This window comes from Panicum virgatum, chromosome 8K (genome assembly GCF_016808335.1).
Source record: "Panicum virgatum strain AP13 chromosome 8K, P.virgatum_v5, whole genome shotgun sequence".
NCBI classification, from domain to species: domain Eukaryota; kingdom Viridiplantae; phylum Streptophyta; class Magnoliopsida; order Poales; family Poaceae; genus Panicum; species Panicum virgatum.
The window spans coordinates 5,789,747-5,798,701 of record NC_053143.1 but is presented as its reverse complement, the minus strand read 5'-3'; the positions used below and the strand labels follow the sequence as shown (position 1 = coordinate 5,798,701).

Sequence of the window (8,955 nt, the reverse complement as noted above, 5' to 3'; positions counted from 1 at the left end):
ATGCCCATCCCTTTACTTTGTCAGCTTTGCCTGGGGGAAAGTTGAAGTGCAACGACACCTCTTTCCATAACAAATCTTTCTCTGAATCTGGCACGATATCTTCAGGTCGATCAGAGACTTTATTTTTCTTCCAAAGCTTATACTTTATGGGGACGCTTTCCCTAACAAGATATCCCAATTGATTTACAAATGTTGTCTTAATTTGACCAGGGGCTAGTGGCTCGCCGGTTGCTTCGTTGATCTCCGTGATGGTCGTACATCCTACCATCTTCCTCTTAGAGCCACGTTTCCGTTTAGGCTTCGTCGATCCTGATGCCTGAAAGAATCGCAAATTTATCAAGCGGGTTGCTAGCAACTAGTGGACGTCGCGGCAGGTATGCGTAACCTTCATAACCCGCAAGCAAGGGTTCCAGATCGAAAATTATCATGATATTAGGTAACTTATTGACTGAAACATTCATAAGAATTTATAGCTGGAGCACGACTCCTTACACAAGGACTGAAATCATCAACAAAGCTAGCAACATAACACAAATAGTTACCTAACATATCTTGCTCCTAACATATATATTGACAAAACGTTTATCCTGATGCCTGAAAGAATCACTAAACTTTTATACCTCGGCTTCCTCGACATTTCCTTCTTCCTCCCCACTAATATCTTGCTCCTCGTCGCCATGATAATGCAAGTTTAAAAATTGGCTGCCATCGTTCTCGTCCTCATCAAACTCTGGAGCTATGTGCCCAGTACTACCACGAATGAGCTCGTGCATTAACTCGTCTTGGTTGTCCGTAGGATCCATTTCCACTGCCTGAAACAATAAAAAACAAAGAGAGTGCATAAGCCCCGAGCATAAAAAACAAAGAGAGTGCATTATTTTTCTCGGAAGAATAATTTTCCTCATTTATAAACCATGGATTAAGATATTCTCTATATATATTTCTTGATCTAATTTTGAGTCGGACTAATTTTGGATGTCAACACACACTACTAGCCTTAATCCATGATAAGATCCCAAACATTAACAAACATCTCTAGAAACTAAAAGCTCCGCAAAAATGAAAATCTTTTGGCGAAATCTTCGAAGAGGGGTAATAATCTTAACAAAAGACATTGCATCCTCATTAAGCAAATTGGCAGGGTAGTAAAAGTTCTCCTTTTATCGTACTGACAAAAGGAGACAGTTTTTTTCCAAGTGCCGCCTCACTCATTTGGTTTGGGCAGCTATCCATGTGACTTTAATTTGGGGCTCCAGCAACTTCGTAGTGGGACACACAGGTTTGGTAATTGTAGTAGCGACAATGTGTTAGTCTTTATGGTTGAGTAGAAATGATTTGATATTTGAAAACAAACAAATATTTTTTTTTGCAGGTTATCTTCGTAGTACCGCACTTGCTTTGTACATGGCTATTATCCAAACACTACTGTAAAAGGCCTAAGCTGGGCCGCATGTGTCACAAAAAATATACTTTACACCAATAAGCTTACTTTGAAATTATGCAATCATCTAATGTTGCCCCTGATACATTCACATGGTATGCACATTGTATGTTCATCCCTCATGGAAGCATTGAATAATGGAAGCCAACCTGAAAGGGTCCTACAGTTGATGAAATTCATGAAGCAAAAACAGATACCGTTGAACCAAAAGGCTTATTTTGAGATAATAGCTTCATGCAGCATGTATGTTTATCCACCATCTCTAGTTTCTGCCACATTAAATAGTATTATGCAGATGAACTTTTGTATTACAATTGTATTTATTATGATACCACTTGAGATAGCAGGATAAAACCTTGTGGTAGGTGAGATCTCTCTTATTTCTGTTAGATCAAATTTTTTTAATTCACAAACTGATGCTTGAGGCTATCAGGTCTGTTTGTTTGCTTACTCTGTTCAAATGTAGTTCAGTAATTCAGTGGCATCTCCTTTTTTTTGGACTTGTTGAGCATTTGCAGTTATAGAAAGTGAGCCTCTGCAGTCTGCACCTTTAGCTATTATCATCTAGATCATGTCATGCTTTTGTCTTGTTTTCATGCATCTTTGATGTTCTATTTCTTTTGAGAGGTTACTACTGTTGCTAGTTTAACTAGTGAGACCTTTGATGCTCTGCAACAGGCTACGGGAATGGAAAACAGCCAGTGAAATAATTGAGCAATTGGATTCCTCCCTCTCATCCATTTCTGTTGGCACACTAAACCATCTTTTGAATTTTCTTGGAACCGTGCAAGTGATTGTTTGTCTAAAAAAACAGTATAGTGATGACTGTTTTTGTATTTGCACTGAATTAAGGAATGCATATTCCTCTAATCTGTTCACTCAAATTTTAGAAAATATTTATGAGACAAGAAGCAAGAGCTTTACCTGGGATTGGGCAAAGAGGAGGCCGGCGCCGTTTCCGGTGAAGCGCAGGGCGTTGGGGCGGCGTCGGGGCGGCCCCGGGACGAGGTTGCGCCGGCGAGGCACCAGGCGGCGACGACGACGAGGCGCGCAGTGGCGCGGCCGAGGACGACGAGGTCGGGGCAGCGCGCGGGCTGGGGCAGGGCGGCGTCGGGGCGGCACCGGGGGACGAGCTCGCGCTGGCGCGGCGGGGGACGCGAGTGCTGCGCGGCCGGCACGGCGTGCCGGGCCGGGGAGGTCGACGACGACGCGCGGCGGCGCACGCGGGGGAGGGACGGCCGGGGACGGGGGCGGCGGCGAACGTCGATCTGAATTTTGTGAAGTGTGGGAGAGAAGGGATTTATGGGGGGAGTGCTCGGTTAGTGCCGGCTAACAATACCAGCCGGCACTAACATGCCATCTGTGACGTCATCTGGCCATGTTAGTGCCGGCTGGTAATTCTAGCCGGCACTAATGTTCGTACGTTAGTGCCGGCTAGAATTACCAGCCGGCACTAACCTGTCCCACCTGGCGCGAACCAAATTTTGCCCGCCCCAATTCTCTTTTACACAAAATCTTTAATATTAATAAATTTATTCGTAATAGGCTTAATAATTAGATTAACAAAACAAAAATTGATGTCTTGATTTTTTAAGTATATTGTTAATTATATCTACACAATAAATAGTAATTGAAGTAAATGAATGAATATGCTTGCATTATCAATTATGTGTAGTTTATACGGTTTATATGTATATATGCTTCTGTTATTCATAATAAATCGAAAATATTTCATTTTTATCCATGCAAAAATATTCAAAAAACTTTTCAGTAATAGCTTATACAATGATGTAATCAATTCGCAAATTACTTGATTATTTATTTGTAATTTAATGTTTCAACGCTTCTAGTAATGCAAAATTAGTGAAAGTAAATAATATTTATACCATGCAAAAATATAATATTATCTGAAGATGATATTGTGTTCTAATTGCATGAATAGTATCGAGAATTGAGATAAATACGACACGATGTGTTACATTACATCACTTAATGAGAAAATACAATATATAATTTATATAAAACTACTACTCATTATCATTATCTACTGCAACATTGATGATCTTCTTTTTGACGAAAGTGCCTTGCGCGTGATCACGGCGTAAGTAAGGCATGTCCTCTTTGGATAAGAGGATGCTGGGGTCAACGTCAACTGAGAATGGAGGAAGGTCATCAATCTGGTCATAATCTTCCGAATTGTCCGAAATATCATCAACTCCAATAACTTTTCTTTTTCCTGGAAGAACTATGTGCCGTTTCGGCTCATTTCCAGCCTTGTCTGCTTCAGGCGTCTTATCCGACTTTTTCTTCGGTTTGCTCGACATATCCTTCACATAGAACACTTGTGTCACATCCTTGGCTAGAACGAATGGTTCATCTTTATATCCAATCTTTTTAAAGTCAACTATGGTCATCCCATACCGGTCCTTCGTTACGCCTCCTCCAACCACCCATTCGCAACGAAACAGAGGGACAACTATGGGTCCATATTCAAGTTCCCATATCTCATCTATGACACCATAGTAATTGTTCTTTTCTCCATTACTGTTTACTATACACATACGGACACCACTATTTTGGTTGGTGCTTTTTTTGTCTTGAGCTCTCGTGTAAAATGTATACCCATTGATTTCGTACCCTTGGTATTGCTGCACGGTGATTGATGGTCCCCTAGCAAGCCATTGAAGTTCTTGATCAACTGTGTTTTTGCCCAATAATTTTCGTCTGAACCAGCCGTCAAAAGTTTTTATATGTTGGCGTGTAATCCAAGCAAGATTCTTCTGTGGATTTTCAGACAGTATAATATTCATGTGCTCGTCAATATATGGAGCCACCTTGGATGAATTCTGAAGAACCGTGAAGTTCGCTTGGCTGAATTCACTACAAGGGATGTTCACATTACATTTCTTTCCTAGTGTGCCTTTTCCCTTTAGTCGCCCCTCATGGTGTGACACAGGGAGCCCAATCGGATTGAGATCAGGAAGATAGTCAACACAAAACTCAATGACCTCCTCTGTTCCATAGCCCTTAGCAATGCATCCTTCTGGGCGAGAACGTTTACGCACGTACTTCTTCAATACGGCCATGAACCTCTCGAAAGGGAACATATTGTGTAGAAAAACAGGACCCAGGATAGTTATTTCTGTCACAATATGAACTAGAAGGTGTGTCATAATGTTGAAGAAGGAAGGTGGGAAGACCATCTCGAAGCTGACAAGACATTCGACAATGTCTTTCTGCAGCTTTATTAGATTATTTGGATTAATTAATTTTTGCGAAATTTCATTCATGAACGCACAAAGCTTTACAACTGCCAATCTCACATTTTCCGGTAGAACACCCCTCAGTATAACCGGAAGTAATTGTGTCATCAGGACGTGGCAGTCATGGGACTTCAAATTTTGGAATTTCTTCTCTTTCACATTTATTATGCCTTGTATATTTGAGGAGTACCCAGACGGGACCTTGATACTGTTCAAGCAATCGAACATACTTTCCTTCTCCTCTTTGCTCAGATTATAGCTAGCAGGTTTTAAATAGTGGCATCCTTTGTCTCTCTTCTCGGGTTGCAAGCCTTGTCACCCAGCTAGCTGCTGCATGTCGCGCCTTGCTTCCAAAGTGTCTTTTGACTTACCATACACTCCCAGAAAGCCTAGTAGGTTCACGCAAAGATTCTTCGACAGATGCATCACATCAATTGCGTTGCGAACTTGTAAGACTTGCCAATAAGGTAGGTTCCACAATATAGACTTCTTCTTCCACATTGGAACATGTCCCTGGTCATCCTTGGGAACAGGTTGGCTACCGGGACCCTTTCCAAATACTACCTTCACATTCTTGATCATCGAGAATACACGCTTTCCATTACGGAACAGAGGCTTAGGACGAGTTTCGGGTTCTCCTTTGAAATGCTTCCCTTCGGTTCTTAGGGGGTGATCGGTAGGAAGGAATCGGCGATGGCCCATGTATACGCACTTCTTACAGTGTTTCAAATAAATGCTATCGGTCTCATCATAACAGTGGGTGCAGGCCATGTATCCCATGTTTGACTGTCCCGAAAGTTTTGCAAGTGCAGGCCAATCATTGATGCATACAAAAAGCAAAGCTCGGAGGTTGAAGGACTCCTGTTTATACTCATCCCACACACGTACACCTTCTTCTTTCCAGAGTAGTAAGAGATCATCCATCAAGGGTTGCAGGAACACATCAATGTCGTTGCCAGGTTCTTTTGGCCCTTCTATAAGCACCGTCATCATGATGAACTTACGCTTCAGACACAACCAAGGAGGAAGGTTGAACATACATAGGGTCACGGGCCATGTACTATGAGCGCTGCCAAACTCACCATACGGATTCATTCCATCCGCACTTAGAGCAAATCTTATATTCCTTGGGTCGTTGTCAAATTGAGGATACTCTCGGTTAAGATTTCTCCACTGGGACCCATCTGCTGGGTGTCTGATCATGTGATCCTCCTTACGATCTTCTTTGTGCCACCGCATCAACTTAGCGTTATCCTTATTTTTGAAAAAGCGTTTCAGACGTGGTATTATAGGGAAGTACCACACCAACTTTGCGGGAACTCTCTTCTTTACCAGCTGCCCATCAACATCACCTGGATCATCTCGCCTGATCTTATACCGCAATGCGCTGCAAACAGGACAAGCTTCCAAATTCTCGTATTCGCCGCGATACAGGATGCAGTCGTTAGGACATGCGTGAATCTTTTGCACGTCCAATCCAAGAGGGCAAACCATCTTTTTAGCTTCGTATGTTGTTGACGGCAGTTCATTACCTTCAGGAAGCATGTTCTTTACAATCTTTAATAGCTCACCAAATCCCTTATCGGTGACACCATTAGTTGCCTTCCATTTCAGCATCTCCAGCGTGGTACCCAACTTCTTCTGCTCCGGTTTGCAACAAGGGAACAACGGCTTTTTGTGATCCTCCAACATCTTCTCAAATTTTAATGCCTCCTTCATAGTCTCACTGTCTTTATGTGCATCAAGCAACGCCTGACCTAGCTCGTCAGGTGGCTCCTCTTGTGCAACATTTGCTTCACCCTCGTCCATTGGTTCATCTTGAAAGCCACCTGCTTCATGAACCCATGCCCAATCTGGAAGATTGTTATCACCATCGTCATCTTCTTCATTATCTTCCATCATAACTCCAACTTCGCCGTGCTTGGTCCAAAGGGTATAGTTACTCATGAATCCATTCAAGGCCAGGTGATTCCATAGAGTATCTCTTTTTCGGAATTCCTTTTTATTTTCGCAAACACTGCATGGACAACACATTAAACCCTTTGGCGATCTATTTGCCATTGCCGCCTTGAGAAAAGAATCTAAACCCTGAATCCATGCCGAGGTGCTCCGGCTTCCGTGCATCCATTGCCGGTCCATCTGTACAAATTAAAAAAATCATGCTCATTATCCCTAAAAACAGGTTACTATGAAGTAATTCAAAAAAAATGTAAGTGTGTCATAGGCCACATATCTAGTAAATTTAAACTAAATAGCAAAATAAATTGGCACAATAACATATACACATGTCACCATAAAATAATTCAAAAAAATCATTCTAAATGTGTGATAGTCAAACTATATAGTAATCATTCTCTAAAAAGCAACAAATAAATTCTACCTTGCTCAAATTAATGAACAAATTAATAAATCATGCTCATTTTCCCTCATCCTTAAAATTCTTAAAATTTTGCATTATAACATGTACACATGTCCCCGTGAAATAATTCAAAAAAATTACTCTAAATGTGTCATAGTCAAACTATCTAGAAAACCTTATCTAAAAAGTAACAAATCGATTCTATTTTGCTCAAATTAATGAACAAATCGGAAAATTATGCTCATTTTTCCTCAACCTTAAAATCACTATTTTCTTTATCTAGAAAGCATGAAACAAAGAATAAACACCGTGAAAGAAGGGTGGAAGAAGCTACTAACCTTTGGTGCACTTGGATGGGTGAAATCCTCACAAATTTGGAGGGAAATGGGCAGCACCTCCCCTCTAACACGCCATGAGAGAGAGGAGGAGCTCGGCCAAATGAAATGGTCGGGCTGGGGAAGAAGGAGTGCCTGATATACAGGGCAATTTAGTGCCGGCTGGTGGTTCTAGCCGGCACTAAGTGTGGACTTTTAGTGCCGGCTAGAACTACCAGCCGGCACTAACTTGTAATTGACCAAGTTAGTGCCGGCTAGACTTTCCAGCCGGCACTAACGTGTCTTATGACCGTTGTGGCATGCGAGTGAACCGTTGGGGGATGGCACGTTAGTGCCGGCTGGTGTTGCTAGCCGGCACTAACGTGCCCGCCTTGTACTGTACATGCACGTTAGTGCCGGCTCCTATTGGACCGGCACTAACGTGCTGGTACCAATATGACATTCTCCAGCAGTGCTCTCAAAGTGCCGGACTGGGTCATTCAAGAAATTGACAAGAGACGGAGGGGCTTCTTGTGGGCCGGCAAGGAAATTAAAAGCGCTAAGTGGGCAGTGCTTGGTAGCATGGCCCGTACGTGGCCTGCCAACCGAGTTTAATTTGGAGGTCTCGGTACCATCGATCTCCGTCGCGCGGCGTATGAGGTACGCCTGAGGTGGACGTGGCTCAAGCGTACCGACGCAGACCGGCCGTGGAAGAACATTGAGGTGGAATTTGGCAGCGACCCACTAGTCAAATCGATGTTCAACGCTTCCATCGGCGACGGCAACCTCACTCTGTTCTGGGAAGACAGATGGCTCGGCTGCGACTCCCCCTGCTTGATCGTAGAAGGGCGCGCGTTACTGTGATGCGGAGCATCGTAGAAGGGCGCTGCTGCCTTGGCGAGTTTGTTAGGCATGCCACCGCATGCCTTGAACGGCGATGGCTTGTGGAAGCTAAGCGCGCCGAAGGCCGCAGCTATGAGGTCAGCCCACGGAAATGATTCGCCCACTGCGGCCTGTTTTGTTTTGGTGCCTACGGAGGAGCCCATCAAGGCACGAAAGTCCATAAAAATTTATACATACTAACAAATCATAAACAGAATTAGGTTTTCAAACAAAAAAAACAAAAATGGAATTTGATACAAGCTATCTCTATGAGCACCTCCAAGAAATGCTAGCACTCATCAAATCAAGAACTTTCGAAACAAGCAATCTAACCAGTTTAGCCGTGCTAAGTTCGCTAAAAGTGATACTCCAGCTGATATGATCCTTTGACCTTCTCTCTTGGGTTTGATATGATCCAAGTACACAACTTCATTCACATATATCCTGGCTATTCTGAATTTGAGCAAGAATAGGTCGTCATTATCCATACGATAAAGTGGAAGTCATCAACAGGTTAAAGCTATATATATTCTGATTCTGAACAGCACAGCAGTTTCCAGCTTGCATTGTGACTTTTCCTTTTGGGCGTCATTTTAGGTTCAGCTCACTTTACATCACTGGCCACAAGGCTAACCTTTTTTTTTAGATAATGGATTGAAAATCCGACTTCATCAACCTAATGGTAGAATCAGACCG

The 8,955-nt window shown here is 42.8% G+C and overlaps 1 long non-coding RNA gene across 1 annotated transcript; it reads left to right on the top strand.

Moving 5' to 3' along the window:
- Positions 1–324: 324 nt before the first annotated feature.
- Positions 325–2,325, top strand: LOC120643701. The gene is made up of 3 exons (XR_005663134.1): positions 325–374; positions 1,373–1,684; positions 2,120–2,325. It is a non-coding gene; the product is annotated as an uncharacterized LOC120643701 (long non-coding RNA).
- Positions 2,326–8,955: the final 6,630 nt, after the last annotated feature.